We start from the raw sequence: 23,628 nt of genomic DNA on the forward strand, positions 1-23,628 counted from the left end.
CGTCCAAAGATGCGTGATCGAATCCCGGCCGCGGCGGCCACTTTTCGATGGAGGCGAAAAGCAAGGCGTCCGTGTGCTGTGCGATGTCAGTGCACGTTAAAGACCCCAGGCGGTCAAACTTTACGGAGCCCTCCACTACAGCGTCTCTCATAGCCTGAGTCGCTTTGGGCCATTAAACTCCAAAACCAAACCAAACCAAACCAAACGAAGCCGTTGAAGGTCCCTTTACGAAAGAAAATCAGGCGTCGGTGTTGTGGGCGAAAGCTCACGGCCATGACGCTGGCACGTAATAGCTGGCACCTTGCTCTGGCATGGTCGGGCACTGATTCTTTGATGGACTGTGCGACTTAATGGGGCCATGGTACACCAGAAGCTTTGAAGGAGCTTCCAAGAGGGGTTGCTCATTTGAGGTAGTGAGGTGGAATAAGTATCAGCCTTCCAGTGCTCTTGGATGCTTAGTCAGGCACGCTACACATAAGCTACCCAGGCACGTGCATACGGCCTGGTTAGAACGGGGCTTTATGTGTCGGATGGTAGCTTACGCTTACCGCGCCATACACTTAAAGGCGGAGCTCAAGCGTCCCCGATAATTTTCTTTGTTTCCATTTAGCATCAGTCTGCTGGTCTAACTGGAGGCTAGTTTTCTATAAAGATTCTAATCGTCGACATATGTGCCTATAATTGTATGTCCGCCGAAAAATGAGACGGATACGGGGTCTTTCCTTTCCCCTTAAACCAAACCAATTAAAGGCGCCAAAACAACCATGCCAAACCAAGCCATACAGTGCTTCCATAGGTCTTAGTCGATTTAAGTGGTGTTAAATCGCAGGTAATGTTTTTTTGTGTCTATGTGCATGGGTGTGTGTGTGTGGGGGGGGGGGGGGGGCGAGACAAGGAAAGAGAGAGAGTAAACGCTATTGCTCTCATAAAAGATGTGGGGAGCCTGGGAATGGTCCTTAGTCCACTATACCTGCAGCCCGAGGTATCAGTTGGGCTCGAGTGACCACTAGGCTATAGGTGTGTAGGAATTAACGTCCCAAAGCGACTCACGTTATGGGGGATGCCGTAGTGGATTGACCCAAAAAATTCGATCACCTGAGGTTCCTTTACGTACACTAACATCGCACCCTACACTGGCGCCTTGTTTGTCACCTTCATCGAGCAGCGGCCGCCGTGGTCGAGACTTGAACGCGCTCACCGCGGCGGTGCCAAGATCGGGCTGGATAGAAAGAGCTCACATTTGTGAAACTATGCTCAAGACTCGCATCTACAGTGCACACTCAGGAAATGAAGGCGTATAACAAATGGGAGATGGAAAGATAAAAAATTTATTAAAGGCCCAATGTTCACGGATGGCCCTTGAGGGCTATTTTATGCATAAAATATTTCGTTAGCCGAGATGATGACTTTCAATGCATAGCGCACGCGTTTGCACGCTGCCTCCTCACGAAAAGTAATAATTACAAGTTTGAGCTTGATGGCCTTTTCAATTATAATTTCTCATCCCTGTGTTCGTTCACTTTTGGGTTTCGTCTTTTCGGTTGTACAAGGTGCAACGTCCGTGGTCGAAACGACGTCGGCGCCAACAGATTCTTCAAGAGGGGCGAAAAGTTAGGAGTTATTTATTCCTCGTTTTCCACTTTCCAAGTACACGTGCCCCTGGCTTTTGCCACAAAATAAGGGCGCACACGTTGGCTGTACGTGGGCCTCGGCTGGCCTTGTTTGTGCGCCAGACGTCGGCCGTGGTTTTCCGAAGGTTTCGTCATGAGCCATGCCGCCACTCACCGCTCACCGTCCCTGCCAGCATGCCGCTGCCAGCGATAAGCCTCCACACCATGACGTCACACGTTTCGATAAGGCGCCGGACGCAATCGCTCTATCTCCACGCGCCGTGTTCATTCACTCGCAGCGCAGGGATATGGAGGCCGAAAGATCTTCCTGGTACCTAGCTCACCCTGCAGTCAGGGTCACTGTCGTCAGACAAAAGTTAGCTGGCTACGACAGTGCATGTATGTCGGGTAGTTAAAACAAGATAGTTTCTGTCTGAAGAATCTACGACGACCGGCGCGGTTGGTGAACACGTTACATGCATGCCTCGGACATGTGCTGGTCCTGTTGACAGAGCCAGCGTGCTAGTCTTTTCGTGCCGCTTACGTCGTTCAGGCCACGGAGGAGAAAACACAGCTCGCTTCTGCCCCCTGGAGGTTGCTGTCACAACTCCATCTCGATTGCATGTTTTTGAACGTGGAAAGCTTTTAGCGGCCGTTGTCGAGGAGGAGGAGAAAACATTTAATTACGATGATATGATTTGGGAAGGGAGATGCGTATTACTGTGGAGCTGAGTGGCAGACCCTATTCCGGGACGCCATTGGCCGCCGCCGCTACCCGAGCTCTCTGGACCAGGACACGTAATGTCGCGGGCGGAACATATCGACGAATCGAAGGAGGAGGACACAGAAGGACCAAAGGCGAACTTAAAGCGCTAAACGAACTTGGGTAGATCACCCATGGGGCCTACAATGCTCTACATGCTGCGTTGCCACTGAAGCAACGCTTGTGTCTGGTTTCTTTGATCGAGCAAAACTGAAAGGCATAAAACTACCTTACTCTGTGGACACCTCAAAGACGCCGTGACACGCGGACATGTAAATCGGTTTCTAGGAAAGAAAAGACGCAGTGATTGACACAATTCTCCGTGGACTCCTGAATCACCCCGTAACGGGAATGAGGATGGTGGGATTGAAAGAAGAGAGAAAGAGGCTCCAGTAGCCGAGAGGTAGGTAGGTAGCAACTTTAATGATTCAAAAAAGAACCAAGTGAGGGGGGGGGGGGGGGGGTAAAGGGAAGTGAGGGAGCAGGACGACGATGGGCCCTCAGGCCGCTCTAGATGGCCGGGCATTTTTGAGCGGCGACCCCTCGGGCCCAGCTCACTGTCAGAAGCTGTACCTCCGGCAGCGAGCTGCGCAGAGCCCCCTCCCATCGCTCCTGATGTCTTGGCCCTTGCCACGGGGGCTTGGGTTTGTTCGGGCAGTTCAGGAAGACGTGAGTAAAGTCGGCTCTGGTGCTAGAACACAGAGAGCTACAGGATAAGTAACACCACCTGGCCCAGTGGACAAGACGCTCGACTACCGAATAAGAATACCCGCCCGCTGAGGTAATGAAATGGTTAAGGCGATGGTGATGGTGATGACGGTGGTCTTTTCTTTAAAAGCCTTAAACAAAATCACACACAATAAAATGTATCCTCACTACGCGCAGTTCAATGCCACCACTTCGGTCATTCTGGTATGCTCACAGCTCCCATGTTCTCCATGACGCGGTCCGCTCGAATTTCCCCTTGTCGCAGGCGTCGCTTGGTGTTCTCGCCCGATTCTTGTGTCCAAGGTTACGGGATCGAATCCCGGCAGCAGCGGCAGCTTTTCCATGGAGGTGAAATGCAAGGCGCCCGTGTGCTGCGCGATGTTAAAGAACCCGAGCTAGGCTAAATTTCCGGATCCCTCCACTGCGGTGTCCCTCATAGCTTGAATAGTTTTGGGACGTTAAACCTCATAAATCAAACTTTACCGGAGTACCCGGGTTCGAACCCGATGCGAAACAGAAAGGCACCCATGCGATGTGCGATTTTAGTGCAAGTTAAAGATGCCCAGTTGGTCGACATTGCTCCGGAGCCGTCCACTACAGACACCTATTTCTCTCTTACCACTTTGACTAATACCTTCTCATTTGCTGGCGGAGAAAGTGTGACAGATAGTGCGCTCCTTTAAAGTGCACTCACATCGTACAGCAGCACACGGATGCCTATGCGTTTCTCCTCTATCAAAACGCGGCCGCTGAAGCAGAAATGAAACGCCCTTGAGCAGCCGCCGGCGGTCGGGTTTGACCACTGGTACTCCAGTGCAGTAGTCAGACAACTTAGCCACTGCGCCATCGCGGTGGTGCAAAACGTTGGTTTGTTTGGTTTTCTTTGTGAAAGGAAAGTCACAGTATCTTTCTCATCTATCGCTGGGCAAACCCGATTAACGACATATTAACTATCATCATCATCACCACCACCCGGACTACTTCCATTGCCGGGTGAAGGCCTCTCCCATTTTTGTCCAAATAACCCGGTCGTTTGCTAGCTGCACGCAGTTGACCCCTGCGAATTTCTTAATCTCATCCACCAACCTAATTTTCTGCCAACTGATCTACATCGACTGCTTAATTTTCTGCCGCCTCCTGCAACGCTTACCTTCCCTTGGAATCTAATTGGTTACTCTTAGAGACCATCGGTTGTCCTCTCTTCGCGCTGCATGTCCTGTCCATGCCAATTTCTTCTTAATTTCAACTAGAATGTCGGTTAGTTGAGTTATTTCTCTTACGTGCACTCTGCAGGCTTCCTATCTCCTATAACGTTACACCTACCATTTTTCGGTCCATAGCCCTCTGCGTTATCCTCAACTTAGGTAGAACCCTTTTTATTAATCTCCATGTTTCAACCCCCATAGACGAGTACCGGCAGCATGCAACTGTTATACACTTTCCTCTTGAGTAATACCGGTAAGCTGCTAGTCATAATGTTTGAGTACCTTCCAAATGCGCTCTATCCCCAATCTTATTCTCCTAGTTATTTCCCTTTCGTGGTCCGGATCTGCGGTCACTACCTGTCCTAAGTAGACATATTCGCCTACCACTTCCAGCTCTTCGCTGCCTATTTTAAACTGCTGTTTCTTTCCCCGGCTGTTCAACATACCTTAGTCTTCTGCATATTAATAGTTAGGCCTACATTTCTGCTTCTCCTGTCTAGATCGTTAATCATTAGTTGAAATTGACCCCTTGAGTTACTTAACAAGGCAATGTCATCAGCGAATCGCAGATCACTGAGATATTCTCCATCGACCATGAGGCCTAACTGCTCCCATTCCATGTCTTTAAATACACCCTGTAAGCAAGTGTAAATGGCACAGGGGCGATCGTGACTTCTTGCTTCACACCTTTCTTAATAGGAATTTTATCACTTTCTTTCTGCAGAACTACGGTTGCTGTGCAGCCAGAATAGATGTCTTCCGGTACTTTCACATATATGGCTCAATTACATCCTAATTTCGCAATGCTTGCACGACTTCTGACATATTATTGGAGGTACATGTGTAGCCGGTTCGAGTCCCTATCGAAAACTGGGCTGCAACTCGACTAGCAAATACTAATTAGGCAAGAATAGAGTGGAATGGTTTAATCAACATTTTGATATGAAATCATTTGATACTTTGTTATAACATTCTGCTCATATTTTCTGCTCACGCCAGTCAGTAAAGAAAGTAATGCTTTCGTCTAATAAGTGGAGATGTATTGCGGAGGGCAAAACTAAGGATGGTGACTGCTTACGCAGTTCAACTGGATTCTGCACTCCGTCTCACAAGTTCTTTGCAGCACTACGTAAGGTTAGGGTGACGTGGCCAATAAGAATGTTTTGGCTTAGGGTTTGTGAGGTGTAACTTCCCAAAGCGACTCAGGCTATGAGAGACGCCGTAGGGGAGAGCTCCGGAGATTTCGACCATCTGGGGTTCTTTAACGTGCACTGACATCGCACAGCACACGGGGGCCCCGCTTTTACGCCTCCATCGAAAAGCGGCCGCCGCGGCCGGGATTCGATCCCGCATCCATGGACACACTGGTCGAACTCTCTAACCATTGCACCACCACGGCAGGCCCATATTAAGTACCTTAGAATAAAAGGTAGCGCAAAATGACGGGGACGGAGGAAGGGACACAAACACGAACGCTTCCCTTCCTCCGTCCTCGTCCTTTTGCGCTACCTTTTGTTCTAAGAAATGTATCACCAACTAGCCCAGCAACAGGTTTTATTGACCCATTAAGTATAAAGCCCCTCAAAAAGTTTATTGAGGGGCTTTAATTAAGTATGGTGCCTACCACAAGACTGCGTTCATACCAAAGTTTCACAGTAGTTGACAGGCGCGTAGGATCAATGCTTCCTGAACAATAAAGTGGGTGCCATCCTGATCAGCCCGGGTTACCTTTACCTTTCATGGTGCTGCACCGCCTAATTGGTCTATTTGGTGCATTGGTCTCTAATTGGCTAAAGTGCTGCACCCTCTAAGCGGTGGAACAGCTTGCCAAACACTGTATAGATTGTGCGTCTAGCAGTGCACAAGAAACAGGAGCAGCTACGCGTCGCAGCTGAGGCCAAAAAAAAAAAAAAACTCAGGCCATGTTAAGTGAATTAAAAGAACACCCTCACCAGCAGTCAAAATCATCCGTTGCAGTCTGCGCGTACAAAAGTGGAACCTGCTAGCGCCCGCCCTCCAACTAGCGCTGCCCGTGGTGCACGCTTTTAAGGAACAAGAGACGATGTATCGATCCACGCAGCGCGTACTGACCTAGATATGAAGCGGCGCGTTGCGCAATAGACGAGGCCGTTATAGGCGTCTTGTCGTCGGCGTCGGTGGTTCAGTGGTAGAATACTCGCCTGCCACGCGGGTGGCCCGGGTTCGATTCCCGGCCGACGCATCGCTTTTTTTTATTATTATTATTACTAGCAATTCCTGCAGCACAGTTTAATACCGTGGACCTATGATATGCGAATGTTTAGGGTATGTGGAGGTCGGTTGATAGGCGAAGGCTCGGTGTAATGCATATTTACCTGTGGCGACTACGAGGCTCCTGATGGTCAGCAGACCACGACTATTTCGTGGAAATATTACTCTGCTTTTAAACCCGGCGAAAGGTGAAACAAGCGACACAATAGAAGAAAGCACAGCTTCTGCTCCTCAGCTTAATTCAACTGCTGTTAATAACAGTCATTGCATTAATGAGCAGTCCGAGCTTACTTTTGACTACATTTCGCCTAGAATACTGTGCGGCCATTCAGAATGTTGGCTGCATGGCGTAAATTAATGTAGAACCCTCAACTGCACCGTCCATCACATCACATGTGAAGTTTCAAGATTTTGAAGTGAACAATTCGAAGCTCGAACTGTTGGGCACAGTATGGTTCTTTTTAGGATACTGAGTGACACCAGATGGTATAAGGTCCGGTATCAAAGTCAGTTTAACCAGCAATTTCTTTGCGCAGTAAAAAAAAGACCGTAGATACTGCGCTTATCTTCTTCGTTATTCTTATTTTTACCTTCCTTTATTTTCTTTATCCTTTCTGTTTGCCTTTGTAGGTCTGCTCAGGCCGCGGCTAAGATCTCCCAAGCTATGCAAACTGTTCCACTACGTCATGTCTCGCAAGTTGCGCACTTAAATTTTTTTAATCACGCGTTCATAACTATGCTCGTGGGGACTATCTGCGGAGCCCGCAGATAATTCAGTGCAGGACAAAGGCCCCTCCAGCATGCATCCAATTACCCCTCTCCTAAGCCGGTTTTGGCAGCCTTACCCACGCAAGCTATATAAACTAACCCGCATTTTTATTTCCAATCAAAATATCTCTCTGTCAATGCGGTTGTTGGGTGACAGAAGAGCGCAAAAATAAAAAAAGGCAAAATCGCGAGATAGCAAATCGTTTCGTTTACTTTCCGTTCGAGTCTGTAAGAAGGAACTACCACAGGACCCGTTTGGAGCCATCATAGCCAACAGTGCTATAGGAACAAACTGCATCCTCTGGTAAAGAAGGCCTTGATCCGGCCGCCATCATCCCAATAAAAGCCGAAAGCACCCGTTAAATACTTACCTAAATGATAAAATGTGGAAATACAAAGCTAAACCAAACAAAAATTACACAAGTGCAAAATTTTGCCTCTGCATGCACATCTGTGCTTAACCAAGCTAAACCACTACCTACTCCATTATCGACTCTATTGCTATTCGACCTTTTGCTATTACCTATAGATTACCTGAGACTGATGTCTGCACTCCTCATTTCGTTCCATCTATACAGACCCTATAGAGACTATCCATAGATTAAAGTCTATAACAGCCTTTATTTTATTTGGTGTGCAGAAAATGTTTGGACAATCTATGGACAGTGTTAAATTTCTTTAGACTCTTTATAAAGAAAAGTGTAAGTCATGACTACACGTACAAAGATAGCTTTATATCCCTTATGGACACAAGTCTACAGACAGCTTAATGATAGTCTAAAAAGTTTTTGTCAGGGAAGACGCCTTAAAACCAAAAAATGCACAACAGCCGTTCACTTCATCCATACTGGGTCCTTAGACCACATATGTATGCGATGCTCACAGAGGGACTACCGCCATATAATGTGGCTTTTCCCGGCTAGTACAAATCCGCACGATGATAGAAAGTCATATATTGAGGACCGGGAAGCTGCCCTGCTCAGATAGAATCTTGAGGACCAACGAGCCCTCGGGCAAGGTCCTCGCTGGCGTTCCGAAATTCTCCTCGCACCCCCGACGATCAGGGTAAGAAGGAGTGTGGTTAGAAAAGAAATAAAAAACAGTAAAAAGGCAGGGATGGAGGCAGGGGTGGTGGTGGCGCGCGCCTAGGGAAAGGAGAGACGTACTGCGGTTAAAACGTCGCCCCCCCCCTTCTCTCCTTTCACAATGTCAAACCAGAGGCCCATCCTGAAGAGGGGCGAAAACTTATCCTGCAGCTCGGTGGGGAGCGAGAGGGGGGGAGGCCCCCCTCTTCTCTAGGCCTGGCGACCACGGTAGCCATTGCGATTCCGTATGACGGACACCACACAGCAATCCACTCCTGGATTAAAACAATGAATTTTTCTTCATTTTCCTCCTCCTCCTCCTCCTGTTTTTAATCTCCTATCCTGACCTATCTTCTAAGCACGATCTTCCAGATTACCCACTGTTTTACTATCAATACCTTACGCAGTCAGATAAACGATGTAGGAAGAAAAATTGGGACGCCTAAGCTTCGCCTTTAAGAGTAGGTGCGATATAGTGAACGCATGCATTGCGTCACCTCTGATGCTTGCAACATCGGCATCCCGCCTTCGCTATAACCGCATATGCCTCATAACGAGCGTTTCCCGCCTTTTCGGCATTCGTCTTACTAAGTCTCCTTGGTAGTCGAGCACCACCGCGGTACAAGACCTTCCTTAAACGAGGCCTCCGCGCTATTACATGCATCTGATACAATGCCAGACGACATTGCCGCGGTAGTACCTGCTACAGGTTCCATCACCCGTGTTCAAACTCGGCGACACAAACACGAGATTATTAAGGCCTTTAACAGTTCATGAGTGGCGGCCGCAGAAAGTGGACACAGAAACTGTGCGCGAGATGTGTGCGCGAGATTTTTATATATATATATTTTTTAATGAAGGGTGTTTATTAACTTCTCAAAGGAGAGAGGACGCAAGGTGCTTTGTTGCAGCTTGAGAGCCACCCTGCGCCCTCTGCCGGGGTGTAGAGCACAGCAGCTGATCACAGCAGCAGTGGAAGAGAGCACTCACAAGCATAAAAGAAATACAGCCACAAAGTATCTATACCTACCATTTGCAGGAAGCTACGCCTGTAGTATCACGGGATATATTATTTGGCAAAAAAAAACTACTCCACGTTTCTATGTACAGAAATTTCGCTTGCAGTCAACCAAATACAGTGCAGGTAAAATGAACGTACACAAAGCTATATATATATATATATATATATATATATATATATATATATATATATATATATATATAATAATCGCAACGTCAATTATACGCGCATCCAAACATGGGAATAAGTGTAACTATTTTTTTTGCAGGAGGGCTCTCCAAGTATGATGTGTTTCCTTTGCATAAATTTGAGGTAATTGTGTTAAACTCCATATCAGTAACTGTTTACCGCATGTAGTGCGGCAGAAAGGTGCGCACCACGAGCTTTTGTTCTGTATATTGTAGGTAGTAATCGAACGAGTCAGGTTGAGACTTGATAAAACGGACTCATTCTTAGCGTAAACAGCTTTTTTGTATATACAGATTAACTTGAATGAAAATAACTCGGAGAGTTTCATGATTTCGAACCTTGCAAAGTAGGGACCTATATGAGTACGCCCGGTACATTCGCTATTAATCTAATTGATCGTTTTCGAGCCATTAGCATTTTTATTTGGTTTTGCTTGGTTGTTGTCGCCCACACCATGAGATAATAAGCTATGTGTGGCAATATATATGCATTGTAAATCACATTTTCACTCCAGGCGGAAGTATATGTGCCTCTGACGACGTAAGGTGCCATTAATCCTGTTTATTTTAGTGCAGATATTCTCAACACGTTTATCGCAATCAAGAGACTCGGTCACAACAACACCAAGACATTTCACAGCTGGCACGGCCGCAATTTTTTTCATTTGCTAACCAAAGGTCGAGGTTTGGAAGCGCTATTCTGTTTTAGCTCGCAATAATACAGCTTTCGCCTTGGTGGTGTTTACATTAAGGTAAACCCTAAAGAATCTTTGACGCAGGAATTCTCAGAACTTATTATCGTGTTCAAGTAGGTCGGTTTCTGTATTACCTTAGGAAAGCATTGTGAGGTCGTCTGGATGGGCTGCTATGTGTACAGGAAGAGGAGCAGAAAACATATCATTAATGTAAATATTAAATAATAGGGGCCCCAGAATGCTATCTTGGGGTACACCAGAAAGAAAAGCTTGTGAGCTGGATATAGCGTGATTAAGGGAGACCATTTGTTTACGATATTTTAAATATGACAATTAAAGATAAGCTCGTTCCTCGAAATCCATAGCAATTGAGTCTATGTAGAAGTAAATCATTATTAATCAGGTGAAATGGTTTTGAAAAGTCAACAAATATTCCGAGTACTAAGAACCTTTCCTCAAACTCATTTATTATTATCTCTTTTTGCTTAATTAGTGCCATTTCCGTGACCCTTTGCTTCCTGAAACCGCGTTGATTGTCTGATAAAACTGAATATTTAACTAGAAAATTATTAATTCGCACGTAAATAACCTTTTACAGACCTTTGGATATTATCGGAAGAATTGAAATAGGCCTGTAATTTGTCAAATTCGAGGTAGCACCACCTTTGTGAATGACAGCCAATTTTTGCTACCTGCATATCTTTTAGAAAAACACTATATGCTATAGCCAGATTACAAATATGCTTTAGATTCATCTGGATATCGGCAGGGTTCTGGTATATAGAGACCGATAGTTATAGTAAGTGATAGATAGTGATAGTCAGTGATGAGAGAGCGACTCCGTCCCTCTATCTCTCCTCCTCCTCCTCCTCCTTTTCTCATCCACTCTCCCTCCCCTTCTCTAACTCTCCTCTTCTTTCTCTTTTCCTCTGCAATCTCACTGTAATCAATTGAGGGTGAAAGATGATTAAATACAAAGTAGAAGGAAGAGCAACTCGCCGATGGGGGGAAACGAACCCACGACCTCTGAATATCGCGTCCAGTGCTCTTAACAACTGAGCTACGTCGACTGAGCTCATGCTTCTACTTCTTGGGTATTAATGTTGCCTGTTTCCGAAGCTGAATAGAGTGTTCACCAGCGCCACCTCATCCAGTGGTGGACGTAGAATGTCCTGCGTACCACGAGCGTCACGTGGAGTGTGATCAACGGGGGAGGGCGGAAGCTGTGCAAGAACCCTCTTGCGCTATACCTATGGCTTCAGACTGCCAGAGCCGAGACCTTCGCAAGCTATTAAGCAGAAAATTGAAGGGGAAATTAGGGGCTCGTTGTGACACATGAAGGAAAGCATCCAACAGTGGACGAGGCCAAGGAAAACGTAGGGGATTCTTTACAATTTTTCTTTTTGCTATTGACCTGAATTAATATTCTGTTCAGTTTAGAGTGAAATATATTTAAATCCAAATAGAAGGAAAGACGATAGGTTACAATATTACAAGTAGATTCAATGAGATAAACGTGCGGTCTTTTTGATTTTTCTCATAAATGGCAGATAGCCAAGAAAGAGCACTCCGCGTAGCAACTTTAAATGTTCGTGAACATGCATCGCTTCTCAGGCAGTATCAGCTGAGCCGTTTATTCTCGGAAAATGATTTGACAATATTGTAGTTCAAGAAACTAAGACTGAAAGTCAAGATCGGACAGACCGCATGATATAACCTTTTATTTCGAGGTATGATGTGCTCGTTCGTCACTCGCTAGGCATAGCAGGTGGCTGTGTTGTGTTTCTCCGAAATAGTTTGGGAAATCTAGTTGAGGCAGACACAGTTTGCCAATCTGTCCGCCAAATGGTTGCAGATTTTGTGTTTGATGTGTACAAATGACGAGTTGTCTGCTGTCTATGCGCCTAAAAATGTTCAAGAGAGAAGTTCCTTGGAACGTCTCGAGCCTGTCTTGATTAATGAGCATGTTTTTCTGAGGATCGAGTTTAAAGCTTGCCTATGCGTGGCCAGGGTGCCTCGTACCTAAATATGTTCACTAACGTCTACAGTTTAGAAGATGTTGGCTTGGGTTGGTCCATGGCGGCATGTCATTGTACATCATGTTCAGGAATCCAGCCAAAGTTTGGATAGGGCTTATATAAGAGACAAGTTTCTTGGAAGGTCTCGAGCCTGTCTTGATTAATGAGCATGTTTTTCTGAGGATCGAGTTTAAAGCTTGCCTATGCGTGGCCAGGGTGCCTCGTACCTAAATATGTTCACTAACGTCTACAGTTTAGAAGATGTTGGCTTGGGTTGGTCAACGGCGGCATGTCATTGTACATCATGTTCAGGAATCCAGCCATAGTTTGGATAGGGCTTATATAAAAGAGAAGTTTCTTGGAATGTCTCGAACCTGTCTTGATTAATGAGCATGTTTTTCTGAGGATCGAGTTTAAAGCTTGCCTATGCGTGGCCAGGGTGCCTCGTGCCTAAATATGTTCACTAACGTCTACGGTTTAGAAGATGTTGGCTTGGGTTGGTCAATGGCGGCATGTCATTGTACATCATGTTCAGGAATCCAGCCAAAGTTTGGATAGGGCTTATATAAGAGAGAAGTTTTTTGGAAGGTCTCGAGCCTGTCTTGATTAATGAGCATGTTTTTCTGAGGATCGAGTTTAAAGCTTGCCTATGCGTGGCCAGGGTGCCTCGTACCTAAATATGTTCACTAACGTCTACAGTTTAGAAGATGTTGGCTTGGGTTGGTCAATGGCGGCATGTCATTGTACATCATGTTCAGGAATCCAGCCAAAGTTTGGATAGGGCTTATATAAGAGAGAAGTTTCTTGGAACGTCTCGAGCCTGTCTTGATTAATGAGCATATTTTTCTGAGGATCGAGTTTAAAGCTTGCCCATGCGTGGCCAGGGTGCCTCGTACCTAAATATGTTCACCAGCGTCTACAGTTTAGAAGATGTTGGCTTGGGTTGGTCAATGGCGGCATGTCATTGTACACTCATGTTCAGGAATCCAGCCAAGAAAGTTTGGATATGGCTTATATATATATATATATATATATATATATATATATATATATATATATATATATATATATATATATATATATATATTGAAACGTTGCCGCTATGCAACGAATATTTCAAAGTGTGGTATATCCTACAAATATCGTTCAGGTCGAGTGTTAACTTACAGAAGATGTACTGTATTTTGGCGGTTTTTATTTAGGGTTCGAGCTAAGCAAGGTGCAGTCACACAAACCTTTTCCAATCGGTCAGAGACGGGGCCCTCGGTCTGTCTCACTTGTTTCTTGCCTCGTGTTTCATATTTTTAAGGGGTCATAAAAACTTGTTTTTACGCACAGGGTTCAAGTTTGTCTAAAGAATGCTTTGCCACAGTTCATTGTTTCCTGCGCAAACGTTGCACCTCGAGCCTTGAAGGGATATTTAGAAGGGGTTGTAACATATTTCCGCCTTCTTACGGTGCGTTTCTCTGTCGCATATCTGTGCAGTGTGAAACGAAATTATAATCTCACCTACCCGATATCTTTCTCCCGGTTTCTCTGTACAGGATGGCTTACGGTAATACCTCAGGACAAGATGCACTTAAAATGGCGGAGAAAATTTGAGTAAAACCATAGAGTTTCTTACTCTTACCTAGAGGTAAAGCTCTGCTGCCATCTATGGGAGTTTACATGGAGTTTCCAGACGACCAGTTCAGCCACCATGGGCGCTCAAAGCATCATGGGCCGGAGAGGCTACCGAGTGCAGAACTACAACTTTTGGCCAAATTTAATGCAAACATAAACTTTGTTCTACCGTAAATAATGTCCTATTATTCAATATTGTGACTATAAATTTTAAAAAGGGAGAGAAACAGTATGTCTGTGGGAGATTTATCGAATATAACCGATGGCTCTTTCTCCTATTGGCTTAGTTTGGAGCAGCATAAGTAGCAATATTTCGCACTTAATAGGCACACTTTGAAAGGAAAAAAAACGTTCTGGAATTATTTATGGTTGTGCAATTACTTAAGAAAGTTTTTAGTGGCATTTCGGGGAACAGAAACCTTTTATTGGCAACGTCCGCATTTGCGCTTTCGCTACTATGGTCTTTGCGGTCTATGTACGCACCTCGAGATGATGAAAAAAAGAACATTAAGTAACGCCACTCCATGCATACGAGAAAAACCGACTGTCCCGCAACGAGTAGCACACCGGCCCATGATTCTTAGCGCGCCCATGGTGGCTGAAGTGCAGCGCCCTTATCTTTCCCTCTAGTTAGTCTAAGAAACTCTATGAGTAAAACCCTCCGCAAAGCCACTTTTCCTAACCTGCACGCAAACAACCTCTCAGTAAAAACATGGCTTCATGAGAACGGTATCTTCCTCCCCTGGCCAACTCAACCGCAGTCTTTGCAAGAAACCTTAAACAAACAAACACGCTTCTGTCGAATGCTGGGGGGCTATTTTCCACTGGGATGTCTTTCAGAAAGCCTTAAAACAAGATTCCCCAGTCACGCCTTATGGCATTCACTATCTACCGGTCAAAAATAATTGGTTGTTTACCATACGACATGATAATGGTTCTGAGCCTCTACAGCTTCTGGAGGACCCAAATGTATGTCACAAACGCCTATGAAAATGTTCGCTCTACGCGTGAAAATTTCGTGACGTTGTGCGTAACGTGTTCAGAGCTCAGCCCGGGCCGCCCGAATGGCTGAGCTTTTTTTGATAATTTGTCTGCTTTGAAGAAGTCTTGTCGTGACATCAGGCAATAAAAGAAATAAATGCGGACATTATTTGGCATAGCCCCTGACTCGCACTTTGAGGATCTTGGGTTCGAACCGAGTATGCTTAAAACTTTGGTTCAAGCTAATTCAATTTCTAATAATGTTAAATCATTGCGACAAGCGGCAATCTTGAATTTGAATTATGCGTGTCAAGTTTCAGACACGTTCGTTCCACATTTGACACCATTTTTAACCCGAGCGCTGCGGGAATCGATGTCCAGTGGCTCTGAGGCCACCAACAGGTCGACCAATTAGGGTATTCGCTCTAGGCCGACGACGACGACGGGTTTTCTGCGGTACGTTTCCCTTAACCCCGTCTCGTTGAAATGAGCAACTTTCGCGGGGTGTCTTCCTGAGGCGTCTTCTTTAAATGCCTCGCTCGTATTATCACGGGAGTCATTATTTGAGCACGTAGACATACACGGATAGCCTATAATACGAAAGCTTTCATTATGCCCTTGACTCACGAACCTGAAGGCGGCTATGGTGGAGAGGCAAGCCATCCATATTTTTGCTAGCCTATGAAGGGACTCCAGGAAAGAAAGTAACGCGCACTTCTCAGGATCCCCCATTGACGAGCCGAGACGGGCCGACATTGTCCTGTGCGTCGTGGGGAACGAGCCACTTAAATTGTGAACGTTTAGTGTGTTGTAAAGTTCACTTGAGCTTATTGTATTTCTGTCGATCAAAATGCACCCTTTGCAGTTTCTAAGTGAACCTGAAACTTCGTTATCAGCATGGAAATACCCCAGCTGCTAAGATCCTATGGCATGTGCAGAACACGCGTGTGTCTTTTTTCTGATGTCAGAAGAGAGATCGGTGCTCATGTTCGCCTCTCGCCGAGAAGTAATCTGTATCCATGAATCACTAAATAAATTGCCTAACCCAGTATACGATCTGTTCTTCTGTTCATGGTGTTTTTTTCCAGCGGCTTTTGAGCAGTTCGGCACACAGAGTGGTTGCCTTCCAAGTACCTGAGGTTAGGGAGAAACACATGATTAAGGAAATCGACAGACGTCAGCTGTATCACCGACCAGAGAGCAAAAGATACCACTCTTTGCTGGGACATGGCGATGCGGAAGTGCAGACAAAAGGCTGCGAGCCGCCTCGATCTGTTCTTGCTTATCACCGACCTCCGGAGCTGGCGGCGTGATATTGAACGGGGTTTTCATTCTGGCTGCCCTTGTCACAGCGGCTTTTGCTTGGCCTAATCAACAGACAACCGTGTCATGGCTGCGTATCGATGAACAACTACTGCTCTTTAGTTCAAAAAATGCATCACTGATTTAGGGCAAGCTATATTTACATCCAGATTCTCAGTGTGGAATTTCACGGGTTGTGCGGTTGCATTTTCACTCGGTCCTTGCGCGTGGTAAGGTCCGAGTACAAGGTATTATCTGCAGTTTGTAACGGCTGCTGTGGGCTCATAACTGCGTAGCGCCTTTCGGACAGAAACCATTTACTTATAAGTTTGGTACAGCATCAGAGCGCTACAATGTAGGGGTGAGTGGGACGTAATGCGAACGCGATTGGCTCAACGCTATATATTTGCAATTCGCAAATATTAGCCAGCAATTATTACAGAAATATTCGACACTGCTCAGCTCACCGAGCTCAGTAAATATAGAAACAGCAGCTCGAGGCAGGTGGAGTAAAATTTCATGAAGGGAAAAGGGGACGGGAAATGGGAAAATGACGACCAGGTTGCTCGCCTACCTTACTCCAAGGTTCCGCTGACTTTTGCTGCTTCACGGACTAAATGGATGATTCTTTACCGGACGTCCAAGGCCCAGCGAAACCTTGGACGTCCGGTGTATATATATATATATATATATATATATATATATATATATATATATATATATATATATATATATATATATATATATATATATATATATATATATATATATCCGCTATGGCTGAGGGTGGCGCTGGTGAACACTCTCAAGGTTCGTATACAGACAACATAAATACCCAAGAAAGTAGCAGGGGGGACAGCGGCCGATGTAGCTCAGTTGGTAGAGCACCGGACGCGTTATTCGGAGATCGTGGGTTCGGATCCCACCATCGGCACGTTGTTTTTTCTTCTACTTTGTGTCTAATTATCTTTCCCCTAAACAGATTACATTACTAATTTCTGTGGTTATCGAAGTAAACATTAAAAAAAAAATGACATAAAGATACCATCCCCAACGCTTTCCTTGGCCTCGCCGACTGTTGGCTTCTTTCCTTCATGTATTATAACGAGCACCCTCATTTCCCCTTGATTGATCTGCTTGTAGCTTACGGGGGTCTCGGCTCTGGCAGTCTTGAAGCCATAGGTAGCGTAAGAGGGTTCTAGCACAGCTTTCGCCCTCGCTCTTGATCACGTTCTACGTGATGCTGGCGGTAACAAAGGACGTCCCACGTCCGCCGCTATGGCTGAGGGTGGCGCTGGTGAACACTCTCAAGGTTCGTATACAGACAACATAAATACCCAAGAAAGTAGCAGGGGGGACAGCGGCCGATGTAGCTCAGTTGGTAGAGCACCGGACGCGTTATTCGGAGGTCGTGGGTTCGGATCCCACCATCGGCACGTTGTTTTTTCTTCTACTTTGTGTCTAATTATCTTTCCCCTAAACAGATTACATTACTAATTTCTGTGGTTATCGAAGTAAACATTAAAAAAAAAATGACATAAAGATACCATCCCCAACGCTTTCCTTGGCCTCGCCGACTGTTGGCTTCTTTCCTTCATGTATTATAACGAGCACCCTCATTTCCCCTTGATTGATCTGCTTGTAGCTTACGGGGGTCTCGGCTCTGGCAGTCTTGAAGCCATAGGTAGCGTAAGAGGGTTCTAGCACAGCTTTCGCCCTCGCTCTTGATCACGTTCTACGTGACGCTGGCGGTAACAAAGGACGTCCCACGTCCGCCGCTATGGCTGAGGGTGGCGCTGGTGAACACTCTCAAGGTTCGTATACAGACAACATAAATACCCAAGAAAGTAGCAGGGGGGACAGCGGCCGATGTAGCTCAGTTGGTAGAGCACCGGACGCGTTATTCGGAGGTCGTGGGTTCGGATCCCACCATCGGCACGTTGTTTTTTCTTCTACTTTGTGTCTAATTATCTTTCCCCTAAACAGATTACATTACTAATTTCTGTGGTTATCGAAGTAAACATTAAAAAAAAATGACATAAAGATACCATCCCCAACGCTTTCCTTGGCCTCGCCGACTGTTGGCTTCTTTTCTTCATATATATATATATATATATATATATATATATATATTACAGCTGATATGCAAGTTAAGATATGTAGTGTTAGTTTGGATGAGGCCTCTTCTGTTGTCAGTTTCAGGTGTAACGGGGAATGTTTGCTCCTCTTCAGCCTGAGATCACCCCATCCGCATATACACTGGGCAGAAGAATCGGGTATGGGTAGGACTGGTGTTCCGTGGCGTTCCGCCCTGCTAACTAATTCTCGTTCTATACAGCCATGCACCACATCATTTCCCTCGAGCCCTTCGTGCCCAGGGAGGCATATATGACACGATGATGTCCTTTTAATTCAGCGGCGTTGAAATAGCCGATTCTCGCCTCCGCTCGGCCTTACGTGGTATAGCGACAAGCCGCCTGATAATCTGTGATTATATGGTGGATGAAATTTCTTTATTTCCGTCATATCCAACAGCCAGGGCGATTACTTCGCTTTCTACCTCCTGTGGGCGATTCGCAAAAGGGGAGGCCCATATGACCGGATTGAACCGCGTTGTTCACATCACTGCGAATAAGTCTGCTCTGAGTAGGCCCTTAAGTTCGCATATAGGACGTGTGGGTCTCAGTCCAGCATCATCCTCGGAGCTGTAGCTCTTGCCTGCCCTCTGCCCTAACGTCTTGCTTAATGTATATTCTGTCGTGAGCGTGCGAGTGCAGGGACTTTTTACCCTTGGTTGGCCTGGAGGTCGCGCTCCTTGCCAAGCTCGCAGAAAAACGTCCTACCCGCCGTCGTCACAAGGCAGCGTTGTTTATGGCTCGTGTACAGCCCTGCGTTCCTCAGATGTGTTATGGGTTCCTTGACTTAGGACCTTCTCTGTGGCTGTTTGACTGTGCACGCTGAGAACTGTTCGAATGGTTCCCCTAAGAAAGATGTCTATAGAGCTGAGCTTCGCAAAGTTGAGGTAGTGGTATGGTAGGCTGCAGATGAGGCAACTCATTGCTAGTGAATTCACTAAGTAGACAGTGTCTTTCTCATGTCCATCTTGCGGCGTGTTTACAGCGCAAAATTTCGTAACAGCCATCGAAAAAAAAAAAATAAGACAGTGCGTGAAGAGAAAATGAGGGGCCTTCTTAATTACAGAAATTACTCAGCCTTGCAATACCTTCTCATGACGTCATTGTGGCATTAAAGTAAAGTGAAGTGAAGAATATACACGAAGTTGTTTACGTGGCGAATAAGCACAATAATTTGAGCTTACCCGCGTGACAGACTTTATATAGGCTGGGCTGGGCACTGTTTCGCTTCATGACATCGCCACCGACTACGCAGTTCTACAAAGGACAGATTAATAATAATAATAATAATAATAATAATAATAATAATAATAATAATAATAATAATAATAATAATAATAATAATAATAATAATAATAATAATAATAATAATAATAATAATAATAATAATAATAATAATAATAATAATAATTGGTTCACAGGAAAGGAAAGGCGCAGTATCTGTCACACTTGCTGTGTGGACAGCTGAACTGCGCCGTTGGGGAAATGAGGAAGGTGGGAGTGAAAGAGGAGGGAAAGGGGTGCCATAGTGAAGAGCTCCGGAGTAAGTTCGACCACCTGGGATCTTTAACGTGCACCGACCTTTGGCGAAGCTTAAACGCTTTCCAGAGCTATCGTTTAAGCTTCGCCAAGTACCAAAGGCGACGTGGCTCACCTGCCGAACGGGCGTATAAGATTACAGAATGTCGGTGCACGTTAAAGATCCCAGGTGGTCGAACTTACTCCGGAGCCCTCCACTATGGCACCCCTTTCCCTCCTCTTTCACTCCCACCTTCCTCATTTCCCCAACGGCGCAGTTCAGCTGTCCACACAGCAAGTGTGACAGATACTGCGCCTTTCCTTCCCTGTGAACCAATTATTATTATTATTATTATTATTATTATTATTATTATTATTATTATTATTATTATTATTATTATTATTATTATTATTATTATTATTATTATTATTATTATTATTATTATTATGTCTTCTTTCTATGCTTGCACTAATTGCCAATTATGGCCTTGTATTCAGAGACCATTCTTGCAATACAGATAGACAATAAAATAAGATCAGGTGTTTGAAAAAACAATAAGGTCACTATTTCTTCAAGCCTTGCAGAACACCAAAATGTCGCGCTGGCACGTACAACTTGCTTCTAAAATACTTGTCTCGTTACAATACATGATATAAACACTATTGATCTTTCCACAACGTATGAGCAATCAATATCGAATTGTAAGAGATAAATAATTAGGCTGATTCGAGATGAACGGTTGACTCTGCTGCCTAAAAATTTGGCGTGCAGAAGCTAACGCATTTTAAACATTTTTGTTTTTTGTTCACCAATACTGACGGCAAAATTTGCTTCTCTGCTTGTAAAAGGCCAGTTATTTCGGCCTTAAGTGAGTTTTAAGGAGCATATGGCCGTAACGCCTGCTGAATAGCTAACTTGATGGCAAGTTTCAAAATTAGCTGCCACTTAGGAACAAACATTAGATGTTGCCTATCTCCCTGATAAACCAGGTGGGCATGGGAGAACATGGCGAAGTATATGGAGAAGATAGCCTGGTTAGGTTATCGCCACCAGCAAACAACACGAATGCTTGAACGCATGGCTTAATTGTCGCTAGCACCACGGAGGTTTGGTCATGAGGTCCAAAATAACGTTAAGGTTACTGCAGGGCACCCGCTATCCTGCCGCAGGCGCACCATGCAGTATAGTATAGGAAGAAACTACCAACTCTCATTCTCTCCGCCATCAAAAAAAAAAAAAAAAGATCAATAAATAAAAGAGTCACCAACGATCAATGAGATCAATGTACAATAATCGCGTCAGCGCTGCTTTTGTGCACCATGCTACCTGACTTTGTTATCGCTGATTACCCTATATAGTAAGGAAATGAAAGACATTAACGATCGTTTCTGAATCAACCCAATCAGAGGTTCCCTGGGGGTTCGATTCTCTAATCAGATAAGCTACCTGAGTTGGCAGCCCCTACCAGCTAGCCTACACCATGTGGTCTCGTAACGTCACTTAACTCGCCAACTATAATCAGTTTCCGGCCATTTCACTTGGCAGACTACGCCTCTGGTAGCATACTCGTTATATGACGAGGCTGGGCGACTTCGATGTCGCCAGACATTTTTTTCGACATGGGGTACAAACGCTCAAGGGATAAAAAAAAAAAAAACGAAGACTAAGGAGCACAACACCTTAACGCACGGCTCTAACGGGGCACTAGAACGGGGATCATAATGAATAAGTGGTCTTTTCGACACCAGCGACTTCACAAGAAGACGCAAAAAAAAAAAAAGACAAGTAGCGAAGTATTATGTTTAAATGGCTTATCACCGGTCTTGTTGTTCTGCATATAAGGAGAAGTGGCCTTATCCCAACATACATGTTGCATTAATATGTTCTCTATTCTCTCCAAGCTTCCTGTTAGGCTCCTTATCACCTGTGCACTTCCGACATGAATATGCACGTTCGTTGACCTTTACTATTGTTTGGCGCCTTATTATCGGCGTCCTCTAGAATGTCGGTCGCGGACGTAGCTATCAACGCAATGTAGATACAACCATCGCTGCTCCTATCGCGGCCCCTGAAGGACTGCGCAGGGTGTCTGTAGTGCGCCGTGAAGCCTACAGTCAAAACTTGGAAATCTCATTGTGAAAGCAACGCATGCCTTGCCAAATGAACGCACTATTTGAATGCAAGAGATGTAAAATTTGTCGTTGATCGTTATCGGAGAACAAATTATATTTCCTGCTTTGACGACAAGGAACTCAATGCTGCGGGAGTCTTTATTGGACGGTTTAATGAAAAGACCAGTGCAGCGGTCTGAGAGCGCTGGAAGAACCAGTGCCTCGGTCAAAACGGAGTAATGTCAGCCGAGAAATAAAGAAAAAAACTACAGTCGTCTCATATTGCGCAAGGTGCCCCCTCCCCATTGTGGCCAGGTCAGCGGGTACTAAGATGTCATTTCAGCTCCCTTTTAGCTCCAGCCAACCTGTCATATGACATTGATCACAACTCTTATCGTTCACAAAAAGGACAACTTTGGCCTCCACAAAACATGCAAAAATCAGATGAATTGAGCAGTGTCGACGACAGAATGCGTGAGCACCGAACAAGCCCCCCTCCCCGTATTTCAGAGCGATGTCAAGTCATGGCCACATAAATACCGGTAAAGTGCTCGACATCACAGCGATCTTCTAGTTAAATGAACCTCAGGGTGGGTGGCGACTGATTAAAGACAGGAACAGCAGACGCAGTGCCCCAAGCATGTGGTCTTGCAAGATTTATGATATGTATTACAGTTTTCGTTCCCTCCGTGCTTGAGTGCCTCATTTCTTCAGTATCTTAATTTTTTAGATCAAATAAATTTCCTTCGTCCTTGTATCAAAAAATTGCTTCGGTGGAACAACCGGAATTAAAGATTTCCCTTTCTCGAACAAGAACAAGCAGTGCTGTCTTTTCCGTCGGTAACAATGCATGCGTAGTGTGGTTACTTCACAGCTTTCTCTAAGCAGCACTTAAAATGTTACAGGCCAGCTTGCTCCCTGCGCGCTGCTGTGTTTATTAAGTCAATTTTAAGGTGGTTTTATACGTCTCCATAGCAGGATTTTTGAAAGTGCGCCGCCGATCAATGTGCTCACGCAGAAGATAACGATAAATCCCGGTGGAGCGACCGCATTGAAGCGCAATGCTGGCATCTTATTACTTGAATGTTTAGGAAACTGACTGCGTGCAAATGTATACTATATCATATTTAAAGCACAGGAAGCTGTTTCAAATTTCACTTAACATCTACCGACGCGTGCTCAGAGCACATGCACGCCTTTGTCTGCGCAGTGAGTCTTTGATGTGGAATAGAGTATAATAGACACCGTATGGGCTCTTTATTTCCGTTTAAAACGAAAACATCGTTGAGTGCTTGCGTTTCATCACAGCACGAAACAGGCCGCTAAAAGCACTAGCGTGCTTCGGGTAGTCAAGCACAGTCGACAGAGCAGAACCGTCGCATTGCAAATGAACTGGTCGCTGTCACGCCGGAATTGAATCTGTAACAGGTTCTGTGAGGGTGCTGGTTGTATAAAACCGTATTCACTAGTGGTGCGCTGCTTGTCCCATGGTGCTGTTGGTATTCGTTTCTTTCTATAGTTTACAGCTCCATTCACCGAAGTCGCCGGTAAAGTTTGACCCTTGAAAGAGCACGTGATCGGAAGCAAGCCGACTGCGTGTTGCACTTGTTGGATTGATATCGTGATGCTTGTGCAACGAAGTGATG

At 45.2% G+C, this 23,628-nt stretch overlaps 1 non-coding gene across 1 annotated transcript; it reads left to right on the forward strand.

The window, feature by feature from the left end:
* Positions 1-6,436: 6,436 nt before the first annotated feature.
* Positions 6,437-6,507, forward strand: TRNAG-GCC (transfer RNA glycine (anticodon GCC)). Its single transcript has one exon. It is a non-coding gene; the product is annotated as a tRNA-Gly (tRNA).
* Positions 6,508-23,628: the final 17,121 nt, after the last annotated feature.

Source organism: Amblyomma maculatum, chromosome 1 (genome assembly GCF_055883805.1).
Source record: "Amblyomma maculatum isolate TAMU_Amacu chromosome 1, ASM5588380v1, whole genome shotgun sequence".
In the NCBI taxonomy this organism is placed as follows: Eukaryota; Metazoa; Arthropoda; class Arachnida; order Ixodida; family Ixodidae; genus Amblyomma; species Amblyomma maculatum.